Source organism: Rutidosis leptorrhynchoides, chromosome 4, assembly GCF_046630445.1.
Source record: "Rutidosis leptorrhynchoides isolate AG116_Rl617_1_P2 chromosome 4, CSIRO_AGI_Rlap_v1, whole genome shotgun sequence".
Taxonomy (NCBI): Eukaryota; Viridiplantae; Streptophyta; class Magnoliopsida; order Asterales; family Asteraceae; genus Rutidosis; species Rutidosis leptorrhynchoides.
The window spans coordinates 85,556,733-85,584,346 of record NC_092336.1 but is presented as its reverse complement, the minus strand read 5'-3'; positions in this window follow the sequence as shown (position 1 = coordinate 85,584,346).

Here is a 27,614-nt window from a genome sequence, read left to right as displayed (position 1 = left end):
TCCTGTGTATCAATATATTGGAAACATTCAATAGAAAATATAGTACCGAAAAGCAGATTATGCGAAACTATGAAGAAAGCCGTGGATAAATCACAAAGAATAAGTTTGACTTCAAAGAATCCAAATAATTCAATGTCTGCTAAAGTCTATAGTGAATAACTTGCTCCTTACTCTAAACCCTTGCAGACAATAGTTTCTATCATCCTCTGATCTTAGATATTCTGAGATATTATCGTACCTTTCATTATAAATATCCTCCATATTTCTGGAGATATTTTTATAACTATTCTTATCTGAAATCATTAATCTTTTCGTGCTATCAGTATTACATCATATAGAAACTGTTAGTTTCTATATTCTGTAAATTTTCAAGCTTAAAATATGAATGTTATTGTAGTAATGATGGGAACTGATGCATGAGTTAGTATAATATAATGACACTTGATCAACGTGATTATATTACAGTAAGTCATGCTGAGTTTCTAAATGAAACGTGATGATTCACAGATCATAACGTCATCATGTGCCATGTTACATAACTCTTTCATCCTACTTAACTCCGTAACAAATCAAGAAAATGTATTCTTGATGGTTCTATCTTCCGTGATGTTGATAAATTTGAAAATCAAATCGTGCTATCACGTTCCTTCATGCTTAGAACATTATAATCATTCGAAACTCTATATCTATAAATTCTGGACCATTATTCGCTTGACTTGAAGTCGGGAAGAGAAAACAAAAGCATGGAACTCCAAAATATAAAGGAAATGGCGAGGGCGAATTTATAGGGAAATACCCGACAAAACAATCGAAACAGATTATCGCATTTAATCAAAGAAGGTCCTGATTTCCTTAATCGCCGAAGAACCAAATCTTATTACGAAGATTTTCTCCAAATCTCTTGAACTTGGAAATCAATCCTATCTACGTCAAAAGATATGACGAATCTATACCTACTCATTTCACTCTTTGGTAATAGCTTCACTTGTACTCTTCACAAAATCCAAATGATTTTATCCATATTACTCAATAATGATAAAACTCTAACTCATATTCGTCATGAAAACATTTCCATTGTTAGCCATGACGACCTCACTCAAATTTCGGGACGAAATTTCTTTTAACAGGTAGGTACTGTGATGACCCGGGAATTTCCGACCAAATTTAAACTTAAATCTTTATATGTCTCCGACACGATAAGCAAAGTTTGTTAAATTGAATCTCAAAAAGTTTAAAACTGTGTTCATACAATCATTTAATCTCGACCAGATTCCAACGATTCACGAACCATTATATAATTGGATATGAATATATATGTATATATATTTGTGTGTGTGTGTGTGTATATATATATATATGTATAAATGTTAACAAAGTATTATATGTATAATATTATACATGAGCGCACTTGCTTCAATATGTTCATCGATGGAATTAGAAGATAATATCAAATGATTGATTTATCAGATACATAGTATTGTTACGAGTCTCTGCTACGAGGCCCACGTTGAATTGAGAAATCGTTTCTTTTTAACGGTATTCGGAATAAATGGTAAAAGTGATTTACAAGTAAGAACAAAGTGTCATTTAATGTGGGTTAGACAAAAGTTAGTAGAGATTCTTGCTTGATTTCCAACACATGCTTTACTATATTTCACTCGTGACTTTTGTTAAGATAACAATTTAATTTTCATATTATTTATCATGGAAGTGAAATTAGGGAATATAGATAACTTAGAAAATAGATACATATATATTTTTGAAGTAGAATTTAAAATATTATACGAGTTAATTAATTATGTAAAATAAAATAAAAATAAGATATTATAATAATTATTATTTAAAGCATAACTATATATAATTAATGTATATTAAAAATAAATGTTAAATGATTGTAATACTCGTTGGACGATTCGATTATTATTTAGAGAAGTTTAATTCGAACTTATGTGATTTTAGAATAAACGGTGATTCGAAAATTAGTTCTATAAATTTTAGGCTTACTAAAAATGTAGTTAGGATCTAGTTATTAAATTTTAACACTTTTTATATTTTACCCAGAAATGAGAGGAACAGTTGATGTAATTTTTATTTATCAAATTTAGGATCGAATTTTATATCATAATGACTAAAATAAATAAATAAAGTTAATTTCAAAATATGAAATTTTTCTGAAGACTTTTTATTCGCCACTAAGCGAACAACGGTGCACGATACACAGTCCGTAACCAACGTCCGCAGTCTAATAGTAATAAAGGTCTGTGATTATTGAAAATCATAAAGTAAGATTCCTGTGCTTGATTTCAATCATGAACTATATAATTATTATATAATTATTATTATTATTTATTATTATTAATATTAAATATAAATTATATATATAAAAAAAAATATACAGTAAGTAATATTTGATATACACAGACCACTATCTAATTGATTGGAACAAAAGTCAGATTCCTTTAACTTTTTCTATTTGTTTTCCTGGTTATTCGTGATTGTATGTCGATTTCCTTGTCTCCTCTTGTAAACCGATTGGTACATGTATAAGAGATGAAATTTAGGACTTTTATCATCAATCATTCAGCGTTAAATTTTTTTTTTCTTTTCTTCTTGCGTGATTAACTGCTATCCTTAAATCAAGTAAGTGTATTCAGTTAATAATTATTTTTTTTAAAGGATACCTCTGTTCGTTTCTATTTTTTTTTAATAATCGAATTTAAAACTTATTTAGAAATGTAACATTGCAAAGTTATTAGGAATGGATTACATAAACTAACTGCAAAGTTTGAAACTTCAATTCTTCCTATTGACTATGAATTTTTGAGTCAAAGATTAAAATATAAAAAGTCAACTAATTTGTTCTTCGCCAAATTCGTTTTTGTTTTGAAGTTTCTGATAAAATTAATGATTTGTAAAGTTTCCATGAAAGTTTTCTAACCCATTTCATGTTGTAACCTTTATCTATAACGTTGTAACTTGCAAAATAATTTTTTTTTTTGAGGATAGCGACGAGCAGAAGTATATATTTTTTTTTTATTTTTTTTTTATTTCTTTTGTTTTGGTAATCATGAAACACACCTTATAGCTTTTGATTATTTATAAGTCTTGAACAAGCCACAATTCGAAATTAGGATTAGTTATGGATCGATTGAATTCATGGGGAAGATGATGATATAAAGAGGAAACGGAAATACGGATTATCTAGTTTTAATCAGAGGGTATAACAGAAAAACTAAAATGGCAGAAGGGTTGGGTGTGTTGGTGATATTCTAGAGGTCCTGGGTTCAAACCCAGGCAACCACAAAATATTTTTTTTTTACAGAAGAAGCTGGACTGGACTGTGTTAAACATTTGGGCATGTTGGGCCGAATATCCTGTTTTCCCTTTGGGCTGAATTCTGTAGTGTTAATGGGTTGAGACAGATAGAATGCGATGTATATAAATATATATAAATGGGTTACGGTTTAATTCATAAACACTGAAATGGCGTAATGGTCTGAGGGTTAACGCGTGAGCGGAAGGTCGTGAGTTTGAGTCCTGACTTGGGCGATTCATAATTCTTTTTGAGCCTTTGAAGGTAGCCATTTATCAATATTATTATTATTATTATTATTATTATTATTATTATTATTATTATTATTATTATTATTATTATTATTATTATTATTATTATTATTATTATTATTATTATTATTATTATTATTATTATTATTATTTTTGTTATTATTAAATCATATCATTAAGTGTTAGTATTATTATTATTATTGTTATTATTATTATTATTATAAATATCTTTATTATTATCATTAGTAGAAAAATTATTATATTAATAAAAGTATTATTATTAAGATTACCATAATTAAAAGATTGTTACAATCATCATTATTAAGTATTATGTACTAGTATCAAAAAGTATTATTTGCGTTATCATTATTATTAAAATTTTCATTTTATTAAAACCACTTTTATTATCATTATTATAAAATATTAACTAAGTTATATATAATAGATAAATACCTTTTAATATAATCATATATATAATTAACTAAAATATATATAAAATAAGTATATAATTAAACTATTTATTAATATAACATACAAATTATAAAGCATATTAATATTAATATATAAAACTCGTTAGTTGTTATTATAAGTGTTAATATATATATAAATGATATAGGTTCGTGAATCCGAGGTCAACCCTGCATTGTTCAATGACGTCATATGTATTTTTACTACAAAATACAGTATCGTGAGTTCATTTGCTCCCTTTTTACTCTTTACATTTTTGGCCTGAGAATACATGCAAATGCTTTATTAACTGTTTTACAATATTTATATGTGTGAGTTTCATTACTCCCTTTTTAAATGCCTTTGCAATATATATTTTTGGGACTGAGAATACATGCGCTGCTTTTATAAATGTTTTACGATATAGACACAAGTAATCGAAACTACATTCTATGGTTGAATTATCGAAGTCGAATATGCCCCTTTTTATATAGTATGGTAATCTAAGAATTAGGGAACAGACACCCTAATTGACACGAACTCTAAAGATAGATCTATCGGGCCCAACAAGCCCCATCCAAAGTACCGGATGCTTTAGTACTTCGAAATTTATATCATGTCCGAAGGAGGATCCCGGAATGATGGGGATATTCTTATATGCATATTGTTAATGTCGGTTACCAGGTGTTCAATCCATATGAATGATATTTTTGTCTCTATGCATGGGACGTATGTTTATGAGAAATGAAAATATGAAATCTTGTGGTCTATTAAAATTATGAAATGATTATTTATGATAAACTAATGAACTCACCAACCTTTTGGTTGACACTTTAAAGCATGTTTATTCTCAGGTATGAAAGAAATCTTCCGCTGTGCATTTGCTCACTTTAAAGATATTTCTTGGAGTCATTCATGACATATTTCAAAAAACGTTGCATTCGAGTCGTCGAGTTCATCAAGATTATTATTAAGATAATTATAATTAGATATATTATGAAATGGTATGCATGTCGTCAATTTTCGATGTAAGGAAGTTTGTCTTTTCAAAACGAATGCAATATTTGTAAAATGCCGACCAAATTTAAACTTAAATCTTTATATGTCTCCGACACGATAAGCAAAGTTTGTTAAATTGAATCTCAAAAAGTTTAAAACTGTGTTCATACAATCATTTAATCTCGACCAGATTCCAACGATTCACGAACCATTATATAATTGGATATGAATATATATGTATATATATTTGTGTGTGTGTGTGTATATATATATATATGTATAAATGTTAACAAAGTATTATATGTATAATATTATACATGAGCGCACTTGCTTCAATATGTTCATCGATGGAATTAGAAGATAATATCAAATGATTGATTTATCAGATACATAGTATTGTTACGAGTCTCTGCTACGAGGCCCACGTTGAATTGAGAAATCGTTTCTTTTTAGCGGTATTCGGAATAAATGGTAAAAGTGATTTACAAGTAAGAACAAAGTGTCATTTAATGTGGGTTAGACAAAAGTTAGTAGAGATTCTTGCTTGATTTCCAACACATGCTTTACTATATTTCACTCGTGACTTTTGTTAAGATAACAATTTAATTTTCATATTATTTATCATGGAAGTGAAATTAGGGAATATAGATAACTTAGAAAATAGATACATATATATTTTTGAAGTAGAATTTAAAATATTATACGAGTTAATTAATTATGTAAAATAAAATAAAAATAAGATATTATAATAATTATTATTTAAAGCATAACTATATATAATTAATGTATATTAAAAATAAATGTTAAATGATTGTAATACTCGTTGGACGATTCGATTATTATTTAGAGAAGTTTAATTCGAACTTATGTGATTTTAGAATAAACGGTGATTCGAAAATTAGTTCTATAAATTTTAGGCTTACTAAAAATGTAGTTAGGATCTAGTTATTAAATTTTAACACTTTTTATATTTTACCCAGAAATGAGAGGAACAGTTGATGTAATTTTTATTTATCAAATTTAGGATCGAATTTTATATCATAATGACTAAAATAAATAAATAAAGTTAATTTCAAAATATGAAATTTTTCTGAAGACTTTTTATTCGCCACTAAGTGAACAACGGTGCACGATACACAGTCCGTAACCAACGTCCGCAGTCTAATAGTAATAAAGGTCTGTGATTATTGAAAATCATAAAGTAAGATTCCTGTGCTTGATTTCAATCATGAACTATATAATTATTATATAATTATTATTATTATTTATTATTATTAATATTAAATATAAATTATATATATAAAAAAAATATACAGTAAGTAATATTTGATATACACAGACCACTATCTAATTGATTGGAACAAAAGTCAGATTCCTTTAACTTTTTCTATTTGTTTTCCTGGTTATTCGTGATTGTATGTCGATTTCCTTGTCTCCTCTTGTAAACCGATTGGTACATGTATAAGATATGAAATTTAGGACTTTTATCATCAATCATTCAGCGTTAATTTTTTTTTTCTTTTCTTCTTGCGTGATTAACTGCTATCCTTAAATCAAGTAAGTGTATTCAGTTAATAATTATTTTTTTTAAAGGATACCTCTGTTCGTTTCTATTTTTTTTTTAATAATCGAATTTAAAACTTATTTAGAAATGTAACATTGCAAAGTTATTAGGAATGGATTACATAAACTAACTGCAAAGTTTGAAACTTCAATTCTTCCTATTGACTATGAATTTTTGAGTCAAAGATTAAAATATAAAAAGTCAACTAATTTGTTCTTCGCCAAATTCGTTTTTGTTTTGAAGTTTCTGATAAAATTAATGATTTGTAAAGTTTCCATGAAAGTTTTCTAACCCATTTCATGTTGTAACCTTTATCTATAACGTTGTAACTTGCAAAATAATTTTTTTTTTGAGGATAGCGACGAGCAGAAGTATATATATTTTTTTATTTTTATTTTATTTTTATTTCTTTTGTTTTGGTAATCATGAAACACACCTTATAGCTTTTGATTATTTATAAGTCTTGAACAAGCCACAATTCGAAATTAGGATTAGTTATGGATCGATTGAATTCATGGGGAAGATGATGATATAAAGAGGAAACGGAAATACGGATTATCTAGTTTTAATCAGAGGGTATAACAGAAAAACTAAAATGGCAGAAGGGTTGGGTGTGTTGGTGATATTCTAGAGGTCCTGGGTTCAAACCCAGGCAACCACAAAATATTTTTTTTTTACAGAAGAAGCTGGACTGGACTGTGTTAAACATTTGGGCATGTTGGGCCGAATATCCTGTTTTCCCTTTGGGCCGAATTCTGTAGTGTTAATGGGTTGAGACAGATAGAATGCGATGTATATAAATATATATAAATGGGTTACGGTTTAATTCATAAACACTGAAATGGCGTAATGGTCTGAGGGTTAACGCGTGAGCGGAAGGTCGTGAGTTTGAGTCCTGACTTGGGCGATTCATTATTCTTTTTGAGCCTTTGAAGGTAGCCATTTATCAATATTATTATTATTATTATTATTATTATTATTATTATTATTATTATTATTATTATTATTATTATTATTATTATTATTATTATTATTATTTTTGTTATTATTAAATCATATCATTAAGTGTTAGTATTATTATTATTATTGTTATTATTATTATTATTATAAATAATTATTATTATCATTAGTAGAAAAATTATTATATTAATAAAAGTATTATTATTAAGATTACCATAATTAAAAGATTGTTACAATCATCATTATTAAGTATTATGTACTAGTATCAAAAAGTATTATTTGCGTTATCATTATTATTAAAATTTTCATTTTATTAAAACCACTTTTATTATCATTATTATAAAATATTAACTAAGTTATATATAATAGATAAATACCTTTTAATATAATCATATATATAATTAACTAAAATATATATAAAATAAGTATATAATTAAACTATTTATTAATATAACATACAAATTATAAAGCATATTAATATTAATATATAAAACTCGTTAGTTGTTATTATAAGTGTTAATATATATATAAATGATATAGGTTCGTGAATCCGAGGTCAACCCTGCATTGTTCAATGACGTCATATGTATTTTTACTACAAAATACAGTATCGTGAGTTTCATTTGCTCCCTTTTACTCTTTACGTTTTTGGGCTGAGAATACATGCAAATGCTTTATTAACTGTTTTACAATATTTATATGCGTGAGTTTCATTCGCCCTTTTTACTCTTTACATTTTTGGCCTGAGAATACATGCAAATGCTTTATTAACTGTTTTACAATATTTATATGTGTGAGTTTCATTACTCCCTTTTTAAATGCCTTTGCAATATATATTTTTGGGACTGAGAATACATGCGCTGCTTTTATAAATGTTTTACGATATAGACACAAGTAATCGAAACTACATTCTATGGTTGAATTATCGAAGTCGAATATGCCCCTTTTTATATAGTCTGGTAATCTAAGAATTAGGGAACAGACACCCTAATTGACACGAACTCTAAAGATAGATCTATCGGGCCCAACAAGCCCCATCCAAAGTACCGGATGCTTTAGTACTTCGAAATTTATATCATGTCCGAAGGAGGATCCCGGAATGATGGGGATATTCTTATATGCATATTGTTAATGTCGGTTACCAGGTGTTCAATCCATATGAATGATATTTTTGTCTCTATGCATGGGACGTATGTTTATGAGAAATGAAAATATGAAATCTTGTGGTCTATTAAAATTATGAAATGATTATTTATGATAAACTAATGAACTCACCAACCTTTTGGTTGACACTTTAAAGCATGTTTATTCTCAGGTATGAAAGAAATCTTCCGCTGTGCATTTGCTCACTTTAAAGATATTTCTTGGAGTCATTCATGACATATTTCAAAAAACGTTGCATTCGAGTCGTCGAGTTCATCAAGATTATTATTAAGATAATTATAATTAGATATATTATGAAATGGTATGCATGTCGTCAATTTTCGATGTAAGGAAGTTTGTCTTTTCAAAACGAATGCAATATTTGTAAAATGTATCATATAGAGGTCCAGTACCTCGCTATGTAATCAACTGTTATGAATCGTTTATAATCAATATGGACTTTGTCCGGATGGATTAGGACGGGTCCTTTCAGTTGGTATCAGAGCGGTGGTCTTAGCGAACCATGTCTGCATTAGTGAGTCTAACTGATAGTCGTTAGAATGCATTAATGAGTCTGGACTTCGACCGTGTTTGCATGTCAAAAATTTTGCTTATCATTTAGTGTCGAAAAATTATTTGTTTATCATCCTTAAAGTCTAAGACACGTCTTACTGCCTTTATTGTATAGACAGTGTATAGTTAAATTCATATCTTAGCGTATCTGTTATTGTTACCTTTGCCTGACAGCTTCCGTAGATTCCTCCGTAGCTTATGGGATTTTAGTATTATATATGCATATGTAAAATTATGTATTGCAGGGTACTAATCTACATCCTATAATCTATTTCTTATCGAAAATCCTTCATCTGATCGTACGAGATGAATCCCTCAACCAGTTCGAGTCCATCTGATTTCGATAGCTATTTCGATAGTTATTCCGACAGCTATTTCGATATGGATTTCCACTCGAGCTCCGAAAGCAGAGTAACAGGAATGAATCGATCAATTAGCCATCATCTATTCTGAATGAATTGGAGATGGGTTCGTAGTCGACTTAATCAATGGAAACGCGAAGAAGGCGATCATTTCCACTAACCAAATTCACCTCTTGACAATGAACCTAAAACGTTTACCGGCGAACCTGTTCGAGACACCATTTTCTCTCTCATTTCCAAAGTATCTCATCACGATCATATACTATCTCAGATTCTAAACCTCATTCATCCGCTCGTCCGAACCGACAATCATCCCGGTGTAATAGAAGAAGTTAACGAACTTCGCGCATAAGTTGTAGTCTTGGAAAATATGGTGCAAAACGTACCAGCTTCATCCAAATCACCGGCACCAACGGTACCACCAACAACCCAAATTTCAATATCACATGCCTCAACATCTCAATCTATACCTCGAGTATAATCATCATTCTACATGACATTCTACATCAGTTATCTTCGTTCGACATGGTGATTATGTAATCTCTAATGTTTTAGAGATTATTTATTCTAGTTCCAACTGAAAACTAAATGAGTTTAATATCATGTTAACTCATTAAATTCATGATTACATCTGAAGAAAATATATATGTATATATGTTTTCATAAAGATTGTAATTAAAAATTCTTTTGTACAAACTGTTAATGGTGAAAATATTTTAACGGGTAGGTAATACCCGAGGAATATTTAGATTTCACATTAATAAATACACTGTACATTCTTTGAATCTAATTCAACAATCATTCACTATCCTACTTACAACCACCGATATACGTATTCTTTCACCAAAGAATAACTATTTTCATTCAAATTCAATTTCATATATGGATTTTGACCTATCAGAATCCAACAAGTGGCATAATGAAGAAATAATGGACACAATAAAAATTGATTAGAAACAGATTAATTAACAATATGAAATTCTATTAAGAATCCACCCTAACAAAATCCTAGCTAACTGTTCCTAGCTAACTGTTAATTCCGTATTACCATTTAATTATCGCAATTTATTTATCGCAGTTTATTTATCGCAATTTACATTCCCGCAATTTTATTTATCGTCATTTAATTTCTGTTATTTATTTTACGCACTTTAAATATCGGGACACGCATACAAGGTTTTGACATATCATATCGACGCATCTATATATATTATTTGGAATCACCATAGACACTCTATATGCAGTAATGATTGAGTTCTCTATACAGGGTTGAGGTTGATTCTCAAATAATATATATACTTTGAGTTGTGATCGAGTCTGAGACATGTACACGGGTCACGATATTTAGTAATTAATTCGAATATTATATATTAAACTATATATAAATTATTAGATTGTTAACTGTGGACTATCGACTGTGGACTAATAACGATGGACAATTAAAATGAATTAAAAATATTGATTATAATATATGAAACTAAACAATTCTTCAAGTTGCCACTTGGTTTCATCTCAAACCTCATTTGTATCTTGACAAATACAATATGCGTTCAAACCTTTCGTAATTCTTGAAAATACCTCAATCGAGAGGATGAACCAACCGCACTTCATTTACGTAAGAAAAGAGTGATGCATTTAGTTATGCATCTGAAAAATTCTCAGAAACTGAGTAAACGTTTAAAACGTAGCTATGCTAATTTCTTAGTGTTATTATTACCCAAAATAACTTTGCAATCCCTTTCCAAATTAGCAAATTTTGTCACAGCTCCAACAAGTCAACTTCGACTTTTCGTACGAAACAACCTTATTATAACGTTTATATATACGCGTGCTCTTTTATTGTTACCAGGTAACCTTTCATATTCCATCATATTACCATCAGCGTTTAATCATCTAAAAACACAATTCTCCTGAAACCACCTCGGATTAATAACCGATGATTCAGATATCATAGCATTAAATGCAGAGGAAACAGAAAAATGGTAGATGGTCTAAACGGACAAAAGTTTGATGATAAAGAAAGGAGTGTTAGGAACGCTCGATAGAAAATTGGGTATTGAAAAACAGATTGAGTTACCCATGAAGGAGACCAAGGACAAATACAAGGACCAAATCCTATATTCAAAGGATTCAGGTAATTCTGGATCCGTTGAAATCTTTAGAGAATATCTTGCTCCGAAGTCATGTTAAAATCTTGCGGAAAATCTTTCTCCATCAACCGTCGAACTTAGAAATTCCAAAATATCATCATCAATATCTTTGATATTTCTGAGGATATTTTCATAAATATTCTCGTCCGAAATTATATACCTCTTCGTGCTTCCTGTGTATCAATATATTGGAAACATTCAATAGAAAATATAGTACCGAAAAGCAGATTATGCGAAACTATGAAGAAAGCCGTGGATAAATCACAAAGAATAAGTTTGACTTCAAAGAATCCAAATAATTCAATGTCTGCTAAAGTCTATAGTGAATAACTTGCTCCTTACTCTAAACCCTTGCAGACAATAGTTTCTATCATCCTCTGATCTTAGATATTCTGAGATATTATCGTACCTTTCATTATAAATATCCTCCATATTTCTGGAGATATTTTTATAACTATTCTTATCTGAAATCATTAATCTTTTCGTGCTATCAGTATTACATCATATAGAAACTGTTAGTTTCTATATTCTGTAAATTTTCAAGCTTAAAATATGAATGTTATTGTAGTAATGATGGGAACTGATGCATGAGTTAGTATAATATAATGACACTTGATCAACGTGATTATATTACAGTAAGTCATGCTGAGTTTCTAAATGAAACGTGATGATTCACAGATCATAACGTCATCATGTGCCATGTTACATAACTCTTTCATCCTACTTAACTCCGTAACAAATCAAGAAAATGTATTCTTGATGGTTCTATCTTCCGTGATGTTGATAAATTTGAAAATCAAATCGTGCTATCACGTTCCTTCATGCTTAGAACATTATAATCATTCGAAACTCTATATCTATAAATTCTGGACCATTATTCGCTTGACTTGAAGTCGGGAAGAGAAAACAAAAGCATGGAACTCCAAAATATAAAGGAAATGGCGAGGGCGAATTTATAGGGAAATACCCGACAAAACAATCGAAACAGATTATCGCATTTAATCAAAGAAGGTCCTGATTTCCTTAATCGCCGAAGAACCAAATCTTATTACGAAGATTTTCTCCAAATCTCTTGAACTTGGAAATCAATCCTATCTACGTCAAAAGATATGACGAATCTATACCTACTCATTTCACTTTTTGGTAATAGCTTCACTTGTACTCTTCACAAAATCCAAATGATTTTATCCATATTACTCAATAATGATAAAACTCTAACTCATATTCGTCATGAAAACATTTCCATTGTTAGCCATGACGACCTCACTCAAATTTCGGGACGAAATTTCTTTTAACCGTCCTAATCCATCAGGAAGAAGTCCATATCGATTATAAACGATTCACAACAGTTGATTACATCGCGAGGTACTTGACCTCTATATGATACATTTTACAAACATTGCATTCGTTTTGAAAAGACAATCTTTCATTTCATTTAAAGTTGACAGACATGCATACCATTTCATAATATATCCAACTATAATTGACTTAATAATGATCTTGATAAACTCAACGACTCGAATGCATCGTCTTTTGAAATATGTCATGAATGACTCCAAGTAATATCTTTAGAATGATCAAATGCACAGCGGAAGATTTCTTTCGTACCTGAGGATAAACATGCTTTAAAGTGTCAACCAAAAAGGTTGGTGAGTTCATTAGTTTAGCATAAATAATCATTTCATAATTTTAATAGACCACAAGATTTCATATTTCCATTTCTCATAAACATACGTCCCATGCATAGAGACAAAAATATCATTCATATGGATTGAACACCTGGTAACCGACATTCACAATATACATATAAGAATATCCCCATCATTCCGGGATCCTCCTTCGGACATGATATAAATTTCGAAGTACTAAAGCATCCGGTACTTTGGATGGGGCTTGTTGGGCCCGATAGATCTATCTTTAGGATTCGCGTCAATTAGGGTGTCTGTTCCCTAATTCTTAGATTACCAGACTAAAAAGGGGCATATTCGGTTTAATAATCCAACCATAGAATGTAGTTTTAAGTACTTGTGTCTATTTCGTAAAACAGTTATAAAAGTAGCGCATGTATTCTCAGTCCCAAATATATATTGCGAAAGCATTTAAAAAGGGATTAATGAAACTCACGCATATAAATATTGTAAAACAGTTAGTAAAGCATTTGCATGTATTCTCAGCCCAAAATGTAATGAGTAAAAAGGGAGCAAATGAACTCACCTAATGTATTTTGTAGTAAAAATACATATGACGGCATTAAACAAGTGTAGGGTTGGCCTTCGATTCACGAACCTATATCAAGTGTATATCTTATTAAAACATATAATGGAATTTACATAAATTTTCATCTATTAATTATTTAATATTTATATTTATTTGTTGTTGTAGATTATATAGAATTTATACCAGATTTTGTCTATATATTATATTATATACTATATATATGTTAATATGTTTATTAAATAATTATAAGTAATATAAATATATTTTATGTACAAAATCTTTACTGGTTATAATATAGTAATAATAATGATAATGATGATTTTAATAAGAGCGGTAGTTTTAATATTTATGGGAATTTTATTAATAATGATAATTTACATAAATATAATAATAAAAATGATATTACTAATAAAATTGATATTAATAATAATAATAATAATAATAATAATACATAATGGTAATACTAATAGTTATAGCATGATACTAATACTAATAATTATAAAATGATGATAAATTGTATTATTTTTATAATAATAATAATAATAATAATAATAATAATAATAATAATAATAATAATAATAATACCTTAAAGAGCAAGCTTAAAAAGAAATGTCATGATCGAGATTCGAACCCACGACCTCTTGATTCCCCACCATACTCAATAACCATCTGCGCTACCCAGACTCTTACGAATTTATATAACACTTAATATATATAACCCGTACTATGCTCATTGGGCCTCAGCAGCCCACTTAACTAACAATCCGTTTAAGAAGCCCAACTCGTCACCATGATTATTTGGGTTTGCTGTATGCGGCCCAAAATAACAATTCAGTTGGTTTTGGTTCAACAAAAAATGAAAAGAAAAAAAAAATGTAGCAGACGAGGATTGAACACAAGACCTCTCGTTCCCCAACATACTCCCTAACCATCTTGTCTAACTCATTTTTCTGATTAAATTGACACCTTAATTTATTTAACCTTTATTTCCATTCTCTTCTTCTTCATCTAATCCTATCATAGTCTAATCATCAAACGGCATATCATCATCATCGTTTTACTTCATTTTACGATCTTCATCATATCGATCATCACATCATTATCAAATGATCATCATCATATCGCTCATCACATCATCATCAAATCCACTATAATTCGTCATCATCATTATATTATTTATGAATCTGTGGAAACAGAGACACCTTAATAACAACTCCATAGTAACACAAAAATTAAATGCTCATTAAAAATAAAGAAACGAATTAAAAACTTAGGACTACAACTTCCTTCTATTGCCATTCGTATTACATAAAAGGCATATATATAATATAGCCACTAACAACCTAACCACTAATATGAGTACATGGAAATACCACTACTAACTAACGTATATCCTTAAAACCGATGCTCCCTCAATCCTTAACACTCGGTCAATAAATCAACATCAACTCAAACTCAGATAACAAGTTAATTAAATAAATCTAACACATCATATTAATACTACCTACGCTCATTAATCTTATAATATAGTAACTCAAACTTAGGATAAACTAATTAATTAATCCAACAATAACATCCTTGTTCCATCATAACCATGGACAAGAGTATTAGCAAAAACTTATAGGTTGTTATGAATCTTGCACCTATTAGACTGTATAATATTGTATATGTTTATATTAGTTGAGCCCACCTAGCTTATTGCTAATATCTTTTATAAAAGTCCATATTGTAAGTTTATATTCTGACTTTATGGGAAGAGTACATTTACTAGAAAAATATTAGTGCTAACTTTTATTATTCTCTTCCCAGCCTTCATGTATTCAAGAGACTATACTCATATACCGATGAAACTTATATACCAACCAATCTATGTTAGACCGTATGTGTTGTACCTTATGCGTGGATGGTGTGCGTTTCTAGTTGGTTCGTACAACGAGACTTGATCAAGCACGCAACTACTATTTGTTGACAGCATAATTCCGAGTAGTGAGCTAGGTCTACTATTTAGTGCATCGTCTTGGTGGAATGTGCATGATGCGTTGTCGTGACACATTGTATTCACAAACTTTAAATGCGGAAAAAATCAACGATGGGTACCTAGCGATCAACGTGAGATGCGTATTAAAAGACTAATGGGTGGAGATCGTTGATGGTGAGGCTAGGGTGGCGGTTCTTGACCTGCAACAGTAGTAAGCAGCAGTAGCTTACCGTGGTGGTAGCAACAAGAAAGGACAATAGTAGTAAATAGGTGGAAGTGGAGGTGGTGTGTGCTGGGGTGTGGGGTGGTGGATTATGAGGGTGATCAAGGTGATTGTTATGGTGATACAGTGGCTATGAATATTGAACCGAAACAGGAAGATATAGCAGCGGTTGAGGTGATTGTCCGAGTTTGGATAGAAACACAAAGATGTTTGGTTATTTTTGACACTAGTACAAAAGCAAAAGGAGAAATGATTGAAATGATTGATTGAAATAAAAATACAGTGGGTTTGTTGATTGAGAGATGCATATGTCTCCATATATATAAATAATATAATATTTTATGTAGTTTAAAGTGGTAAGGAAAATAAAACGTGTGCAAGTAATCATATAATAATGAAAGAGTATATTAACAGCCATCCTATATTTGTAAGTTTATTACCGACACTTTAATAGGGAAAGTATATCGAGGTCCGTTGTTACTCAGTGGCGGATAAAAAGTCTACAGAAAAATCCTAAATTTTATATATTGACAATATTTATTTATTCCAGTCATTATGGTATAAAATTCGATCATTAACTATTAAATAAAAATTACATTAATTACTCACTCCCAACCCCAAGTAAAACATATCAAGTTTTAATATTCAACCAAAAGTTCCTAAATACATTTTTAATAAGTCTATAATTTGTAAAACTCATTTTCGGATCATCGTTTTATTTTAAAGTCACATCAGTTGATTTTAATTTGCTTAAAATTAAACGGAACATCAAACGAGTATTACAGTCATCTAATATTTATTTTTAATATACTTTATTTATATATATATATATATAGATATATTTTAAATAAAAATTATTATAATATCCTATTTTTTATTTTATTAATTTTTAATAACAATAACATATAGTACTTCAAATTATATTTCGAATTATTATTTATATATACATACACACAACAAAAATTTACAATTAATTATTCGTGAATCGTCGAGAGCAGTCGAAGGTCATTTGAATATATGAAACAGTTCAAAATTTTTGAACCTTAACTTTACAGACTTTGCTTATCATGTCGAAATCATACAAAGATTAAGTTCAAATTTGGTCGGAAATTCCCGGGTCATCACAGTACCTACCCGTTAAAGAAATTTCGTCCCGAAATTTGAGTGAGGTAGTCATGGCTAACAATAAAAATGTTTTCATGACGAATATGAGTTGATACATTGAGATTTATCATCATTGAGTAATATGGATAAAATGATTCGATTAATTGAAGCATACGAGTGAAGCTATCACAAAAGAATGGAATGAGCAAGACAGGTTTCATCATAACTTTTGACTAGTCATGGTTGAATTTAGAAGATATGGTGCGTCATAGCTTTTGACGTAGAGGGTTGAATCCCGGAATTCAAGGGATTTAAAGAAATCTTAGAAATCTACAAGATTTGATTTCTTCGGCGAATAAGGAAATTAAGAGCTCTTATAATCAAATACGGTGATATGTCTCGATTACTCTGTCTGATATTCCCATTATAAATTAGACTTTTCCCGTTCCATTATTCTCACCATTCCTATACCTTCCTTCTTGTTTCGTACATCCAAAAGATTCTGAAAAATGCTTAATCCAGTTCTGATCCTTGTCCTCATTCTTACTATCGCAACAATCATTCTCCTTTTCCAACTCCCACCAGAGGAATCTGCCTTCTTCTACTTCGCCCTTGGGATTTAGTGCTTTTAATTCTCTCGTGTCTTTATGTTGCGATAAACATTGATATTCACGGTTTGTAATTTCGGTGTTGTCATTGGGCTTTATATTTTCTCTTATATTTTGGATTTCTTTGCCTTTTTATTATCCTCCCGACCTCTAGTAAAGCGAGTAATGGTCCAGAATTCGTAAGTATGGAATTTCGGATAAACATCATGTTCTAAAACATCATGTTCTAAATAAGAAAGAAGGTATTAGCACGATTTGATTTGTCAACTTATCAGAATCACTGAGTATAGAACTATCAAGAATATATATTCTTGATATGTTCAGAAGTTACGCAGAATGAAAGAGTTATGTAACATGGCACGTGATGACGTTATGATCTGTGAATCATCACGCCCCATTAGAAACTCAGCATGACTTACTATAATATAATCACGTTGATCAAGTGTCATTATATTATACTACCTCATGCATCAGTTCCCAACATTACTTCAATAACATTCATATTTTAAGCTCGAAAGTTTACAGAATATAGAAACCAACTGTTTTTATATGATGTAACACTGATAGTACTAAGAGATTAATGATTTCCGATAAGAATAGTTATGAAAATATCTTCAGAAATATGGAGGATATTTATAATGAAAGATACGATGATATCTTGGAATATCTAAGATCAGAGGATGATAGAAACTATTGCCTGCAAGGGTTTAGAGTAAGGAGCAAGATAATCACTAAAGACTTTAGCAGACATTGAATCATTTGAATTCTTTGAAGTCAAACTTATTCTTTGTGATTTGCCCACAGCTTTCTTCATAGTTTCGCATAATCTGCTTTTCGGTACTAAATTTTCTATTAAATGTTTCCAATATAGTGATACACAGGAAACACGAAGAGGTATATAATTTCGAACGAGAATATTTATGAAAATATCCTCGGAAATATCGAAGATATTGATGAGGATATTTTGGAATTTATAAGTTCGATGGTTGATGGAGAAAGATTTTTCCACAAGGTTTTAACATGACCTTGGAGCAAGATATTCTCTAAAGATTTCAACGGATTCAAAATTATCTGGATTCTTGGAATATAGGGTATGGTCCTTGTATTTGTCCTTGGTCTCCTTCATGGTTAACTCTATCCGTTTTCCAGTTCCAACGTTTCGGAGCTTTTCCAACATATTATTCTTTATCATCAAATTTCTGACGACTAAGGTCGTTTACGGTTGCCTACAGTTTCTGCTGCTTCATTCAGCTTTTTCAACATTCAGAGTATCGATTCGTAAACTGGGTGCCTTTTCAAAATTTCAGAATTGAAGATCGTAATTCTAGGAGATAATTGTTATATGTATACATATAACTATTGATGTAGACATGCTGCGAGATTTCAAAATACTGATTGCTGATTCCCGGTAATTGGTATGGCAGTTCTCGTTACAAGATGCGGATGAGTATATGATATGGTTTTAGCGAACAAATATAATGATTCTTCGGAGAACTTAAGTCGATGAGTAATGAAGTCGCTGATAAATTTATGTTAATGTGGTGGAATATAAACAGTTCCCCGGTAACGATGACGAAAGGCAAGCTTATAAATCAAGATTATAATAAGGCTTGTCCAACTGAAAAGTCGAAGTTGACTTGCTGGAGCTGTGACAAAATTCGCTACTTTAAAAAAAAAAAATTGCGATGTTATTTTTGGTAATAACAATGCCAAAAGAGCTAGTACAGATACGGTTTAAACGTTTACTCAGGTTCCGAGTGTTTTCAGGTGTATAACTGTTTGTATCAAATCTTTCTTCCATAGATGTAGTGAGGTTGGTTCATCTTCTCGATTGAGGTGTTTTCAAGATTCATGAAAGGTTTGAACGCAGAATGTAATCGTGAAGATACAAATGAGGTTTAAGACGAAATCAAGTGGCAAACTTGAAGAATTGTTTAGTTTCATATGTTATAATCAATATTTTAATTCATTTTAATTGTCCAATGTTGATAGTCCACAGTTACTAGTCCACAGTTAGCATTTCAATAATTCATATACAATATTCGAATTAATTAATATGTATCGTGACCCGTATTCGTCTCAGACTCGATCACAACTCAAATTATATATATTATTGTAGAATCAACCTCAACCCTGTATAGAGAACTCGATCATTACTGCATATAGAGTGTCTATGGTTATTCCAAATAATATATATAAATGCGTCGATATGATATGTCAAAACCTTGTATACGTGTCCCGATATTTAAGGTGCGAAAAATAAATACAGAAATTAAATGACAATAAATAAAGTGCGTAAAATAAATAACAGAAATTAAATGACGATAAATAAAATTCTGAGAATATAAATTGCGATAATTAAACTGCGATAAATAAATTAAATGGTAATAAGGAATTAACAGTTAGTTAGGAACAGTTAATATATATTTAATATGATTTACATATATATTTTAATATGTTCTAACATAGTTTATTTGTAATATGTAATATATATTATATTTAAAATAAATACGAAATTGTATCATAATTATAATAAATATGATAAGAATAGTTATAATAATTTTACTAATTCCATTAAATATAAAATATATATGGTATTAACATATATATATCATATTGTAATTATTATATTTATTTATAAGATTTATTATAAATATTGTTTTAAATTTGTTCGTTATATCATTCAAAATTTAATTACATATTCTGATTTTGAAATCTCAAAATTCAACTCGAGATATGACCAAAATCATCACTCTTAGATCCTTACATCTTTCACAAGCTATATTTTGACTTCAAAACTATGTTAGAACATCAAATGTATGTTAACGATTACAATCTGTGTTCAAACCCTTCAAAAATTTCTGAAGACACTTCGAATGATGAGTAATCGAGATGATGATCCAACCACATGTTACCCACAGTTATGTACCCGAAAAAATCTTGAAACCAAAGTAAAAGTTTAAATAACGTATCCGCGTCAGATTCTTTGGCATTTATTAGCAAAAATAACTTTACGACTCCTATTCAAAGTAGCCAGTTTAGTCACAGCTCCAGCAAGTCAACTTCGACTTTTCAGTCAGACTAACCTTATTATAACCTTGAGATATACACCATCGTTACCAGGGAACCTTTTACATTCCACCACATTATTAGCAGATGTACCAACAACTTCATTACCCTTTGACTTTAGCCTCTCCAAAAAGTCATTATAATTATTTATTGAAACCCCATCATTTACTCATTCGCATCTTGTAATGAGAATTGCCATACGAATCATTGGGAATTAGCAATCAGTATTTTGAAATCTCGCAGCATGTCTACGCCAACAGTTATATGTGTATATATAACGTCTATCTTCTGGACTTAATTTGAATGTGAAGTTTCTGAAAAACACTCCGAACTAAGAATTGGTTCTCCGAAAATGGAAAAAATGCTGATGAAGCAGCAAAAACTAAAAATGACTTTAAACGGTAAAAGCTGAATGATAATGATGAAGTGTGCTGGCAAAGCGCAGAAAAAGAGAAGTTTTGGAACTGGAAAACGGATTGAGCAAAGTAGGAAGGAGGCTTTGGACAAATTACAAAGACTGAACCTGACTTCAAAGGATCCAAATGATTCAGTACCTGCTGAAGTCATTAACGAATACCTTGCTCCTGACTCTAAACCCCTGCGGACAATATTCTTCATCATCCTCTGATATTAGAAATTCTAAAATATCATCATATCTTTCATTATAAATATCCTCCATATTTCTGAAGATATTTTCTTAATTTTTCTTATTTGAAATCATTTACCTCTTCGAACTATCTGTATTACATCATAAAAGAAACTATTTTAGTTTCTAAATTCTGAAACATTCAAGTTTAAAATAGGAATATTTTGAAGTAGTGTTGGGAACTGAAGCATGAATTAGTATAATATAATGACACTTGATCAACGTGATTATATTACAGTAAGTCATGCTGAGTTTCTAAATGGAACTTGATGATTCACAGATCATAATATCATCATGTGCCATGTTATACGACTCTTGTATTCTATTTAACCTCTAAAATATCAAGAAAATATTTCTTGATGATTCGGCCTTTTCCAAGGTATTCTAGTAATTTGACAAGTCAAGATCGTGCCATCACAATTTCCTTCCTAGAACATTAACAATGTTCATTCTGAAATTCATATCTGTGAATTCTGGACCATTACAAGCGGTGCTTAATCGCAAAAAGAAGAAACAAAAGGACAAAACTCCGAAATAAAAATTGGGGTATAAATTGCAGCAAATAAAAGAGAGCATTAACTGTTAATGATAATGATTATAGAAGATAGAAGCAGAGACTTTGAAATATAAGGGAACATATAAAGCCCAACGATAAACCAGAAATTATAAACCATATATATCGATGCATATAGCAATATAAAGACACGGGAGAACTAGAAACACTATAAACCCAAGAGTATAGTAGAAGTAAATAGATTCTTCCGGCGGTAGATGAAAAAGAAGAATGACCGATATGAAAGTTAGAAGTATATCGAGAATCAGAACTGGATGGAGCATATTGATGAATACTTTAAAATATGAGTTGAGGGGGAAAGAATAGAAGGTGATGAAACATGACTAGGAACTTAGAAATCAACAGATTTAACTCACACAATGGCGGAATAAGTGAATCAAACCCTCTAGTGAATAGGTTAATTTTTTTTTTTTGATTAATTTAGTCACACCACAACTAAATCAAGTGTGATTAGATCAACACCTAGAGCTATTATTCACCACCTGGGTGATTTGGACTGAGAGAAAATTGGAGGAGCTCACTAGATCTGAGTGTGTGTAACAAATGAGAGGCTTAACCTAAAATGAAGAACATAAGACTTTATATACCCCTGATGTTGACTCACCCATACGATTCATTCATCACACGTACGAGTTGGCTTCATCAGCCGTACTGGTGATCACTCACTCGTGTCTTCTCATTTAGGTTGTAATTGTGACTTAGCTCAGCATCAACCGTGCATATGAGCCTATAAGTCATACTTGTGAGGCTTCACTCGTACATCTAACTAAGTCTAACATAGTCAAACATCTAAATCTCGTTCCTGCAGTTCCTGTAACCACATACAAACACGGATAGGATAATAACGAGCAATCATGGTGGCCTGTAAACTGTTGTACCTGCAATGGACGTGGGTAGATGTCTAGGGACTTGCATAAAATGCATCAACAGAAGGTGTGAGTTGTAAGGAAACGAAGGAGGTGAATTTATAAGAAAATCTCCGACAGAACAATTAAAATGGACGATCGCATTTAAAGCGGATCCTAATTCCCTTGATTACCGGAGAGTCAAATCTTATTAAAAAGATTTTCTTCAAATCCCTTGAAATCTGGGAATCAATCATATCTACGTCAAATGATAAGATGAATCTACACTTACTCATTTCACTCTTCTATGTTAGCTTTATTCGTACTCTTCATATAAATAGATTGTTTATCCAAATTATTCGCTAATGATAAAACTCTAATTTTTAGCCCGTATGCATCATGAAAACATATTTATTATCATTCACGACCTTTTCACTCAAATTTCGGGACGAAATTTCTTTAACGGGTAGGTACTGTGACAACCCGGAAATTTTCAACCAAATTTAAACTTTAATCTTTATATGTTTCCGACACGATAAGCAATATTTGTTAAGTTAAATTTCAAGAATTTTAAACTATGTTCATACATTCATTCAACCTCGACCAAGTTCCAACGATTCACGAACCATTAAACGAATATGATTATATATGTATATGTGTATATATATTATAACTTGAAACGTAAACAAAATATTAGATTAAATACTTTATATGATTGTATCTATTTCAAAATGCTTATCAATGGAATTAGAAGATAAGATCAAATGATTGAATTATCAGATATATTGAATTATGATTACAAGTCTCTGTTGAAAGGCCCACGTTGATTTGAGAAATCTTTCCATTTTAACAATATTTGAAAAATGGTAAAGTGATTTATAAATAAGAACAAATTGTCAATCATTGAGAATTAGACAAAGGATAGTGGAAGATTGAATCTCATAAAGACTCGATTGATCTATTTAGTTTCAAACGTACAAAAACATTTTCAGTTTAAAAAGAACTTTATTATTAAAACGTATATAACTTTTATAAATATCTAGAACCACTTTTTACATTTAACGTCATTGAACAAGTGCAAGGTTGACCTCGGATTCACGAACCTATATTAATTATATATATTTATATGTTGGTCAATATTTGTATAGCAATTTAGGTCAGGTCATAGTGTAATCCTATCCTATAGCTCGAGTCTGACTCTACAGTATAGTAACATGTTATATTACTCATGCTCAATTAAGATTCTAGTAAAAGGTGACGTGTGAAACAACGTAACACAAATGGTTTCATAATCATAAAATAGTATTTTAGTTTTTTTTTTTTTTTTTTTTTTTTTTTTTTAGAGAAAATCAACACAAAAAGTTAACTGAAAAGTTAACAGGAAAAGTCAAAGTTCAAAGTCAAAAGTCAAAGGTTAAAGTCAAAAGTCAAAGGTCAAAGTAAAAATGAGGTCGCATGCAAATATATAATAACTTATACAAAAATGATTTTCGGTCAAACATGACTAAACGGGCCACTTCAGCTAATTTTAGAAAAATTATCGGAACTCCGATTGATAAACGGCCAAAGATAAAAGTTACACATTACCAAAAAGATTAAGCATAAATATTACAGAAGTAAACTAAACCTAGAAAACTCGTAGTTACCAACACGTTTTCGGCGTTTTAAAGTTAATTTTTCAGCTTTAATAAATTTACAAAAGTGACCGAGTAGCCTACTTTGGAGATTTTTAGAAAATTCCTCAAAACTCGTATTGACAAACGGTCAAAGCCTGCAAATTCTTGTTACCACAAAGATATAACATGATTTTTGGCAAGAGTAAATACATATCAGGCCGACCATGAAAACTGATACAAAACTGAAATTTTTAAATAAAAAAATTTCAGCTCTTTTTAGAATTTTAAAATGTGACCAAACCGTCAACTTTGATGATTTTTAGAAAAATCGTCGAGACTCGAATTGACAAACGGCCAGAGTCGTTTGTTAGACCTTACAGCAAAGAATTCAGTGGTATTTTTTTATATATGAAACAACGCAAATCAGCGAGAATTTCAGTTCCCGTTTTGACATTTCATCAAAATTTGCAAAACTTCTTTTGTCCATAACTTGACAACCGTTCAACGAAACGAGACGTGCTTTATATGAAAATTCATCTACTCGACGAGTAGAATCCAAATAACCACTTTTTATAACCCAGAAAATTATTTCACTAATTATCATCAGCAATTTTAATTACGAAATTAATTATGCAATTTGTTTATTTCATAACTTTCTAACCGTTACTTGGATTCAAGTGATTCTTAAACCAAAATTCAACTATTTTTCGCTAGCTTTCCAACGCCATGCATATCTTATACCTTATCTCAATCGTATATGTAACTAATTTAGGAATCAACATAACCTATCTAATGGCAATATCAAAAGTACAAGCATGCATAATCCTATATACTCGAGCACTAGTCAGGGATACACTATTAGTATGTAAAAATTAAATTATGAGTACTCACATATCAATATTGAGATTCAATATTGCAGGAAAGATACATAAACGCAACGGAGATGATAAACACTATATTGACCTCACGAGCATACCCATGAACCATACTCAATCACCTCCATAGCTATAACCCATAATTTCCTTAATCATATCCCACTCGAAAAAACAACTTCGAAATCACTCGGACAGCACTCCGTCGTAATATTTTATGTATACTAATAATATCTTGAGATAATACGGAGTAAATATATATATGTAAATCGATTGAGAGAGTTTAGAGAAAACTATTTTCAAGTTTCTATGAAATAATGAAACCTATTGAATTCTATTTATAATAGATTTTTGAATTATTAAAGTGAATTATTAAAGTATGAATTATTAAAGTGAATTATCAAAGTATGAATTATTAAAGTGAATTATTAAAGTATGAATTATTAAAGTGAATTATTAAAGTATGAATTATTAAAGTGAATTATTAAAGTATGAATTATTAAAGTTAAAGTAAAGTAAAAATAAAGTAAAGGTAAAGTTTAAGTATAGTAAAAGTATAAAACTATGTACGTATAATACGCGTATAATATATATAATATTAATTTAAATCGTTATATATATTTAATAAAATAAAATATAAATATCGTTATCTTTATCATACTAGTTAAGTAATGAGTTGTCAAAAGTGGTTCTAGATATTTATAAAAGTTATATACGTTTTAATAATAAAGTTATTTTTAAACTGAAAACGTTTTTGTACGTTTGAAACTAAATAGATCAATCGAGTTTTTATGAGATTCAATCTTCCACTATCCTTTGTCTAGTTCTCAATAATTGACAATTTGTTCATATTTATAAATCACTTTACCATTTTCTGAATATTGTTAAAATGAAAAGATTTCTCAAATCAACGTGGGCTTTTCAACAGAGACTTGTAATCATAATTTAATATATCTGATAATTCAATCATTTGATCTTATCTTCTAATTCCATTGATAAACATTTTGAAACAGATACAATCATATAAAGTATTTAATCTAATATTTTGTTTACGTTTCAAGTTATAATATATATACACATATACATATATAATCATATTCGTTTAATGGTTCGTGAATCGTTGGAACTTGGTCGAGGTTGAATGAATGTATGAACATAGTTTAAAATTCTTGAAATTTAACTTAACAAATATTGCTTATCGTGTCGGAAACATATAAAGATTAAAGTTTAAATTTGGTTGGAAATTTCCGGGTTGTCACAGTACCTACCCGTTAAAGAAATTTCGTCCCAAAATTTGAGTGGAAAGGTCGTGAATGATAATAAGTATGTTTTCATGATGCACACGGGCTGAAAATTAGAGTTTTATCATCAGCGAATAATTTGGATAAACAATCCATTTATATGAAGAGTACGAATGAAGCTAACATAGAAGAGTGAAATGAGTAAGTGTAGATTCATCTTATCATTTGACGTAGATATGATTGATTCCCAGATTTTAAGGGATTTGAAGAAAATCTTCTTAATAAGATTTGACTCTCCGGTAATCAAGGGAATTAGGATCCGCTTTAAATGCGATCATCCATTTTAATTGTTCTGTCAGAGATTTTCTTATAAATTCACCTCCTTCGTTTCCTTACAACTCACACCATCTGTTGATGCATTTTATGCAAGTCCCTAGACATCTGCCCACGTCCATTGCAGGTACAACAGTTTACAGGCCACCATGATTGCTCGTTATTATCCTATCCGTGTTTGTATGTGGTTACAGGAACTGCAGGAATGAGATTTAGATGTTTGACTATGTTAGACTTAGTCAGACGTACGAGTGAAGCCTCACTAGTACGGCTGACAGGCTCATACGCATGGTTGATGCTGAGCTAAGTCACAATTACAACATAAATGATAAGACACGAGTGAGTGATCACCCGTACGGTTGATGAAGCCAACTCGTACGTGTGATGAATGAATCATATGGGTGTGTCAACAGCAGGGGTATATAAAGTCTTATGTTCTTCATTTTAGGTTAAGCCTCTCATTTGTTACACACACTCAGATCTAGTGAGCTCCTTCGATTCTCTCTCAGTCCAAATCACCCAGGTG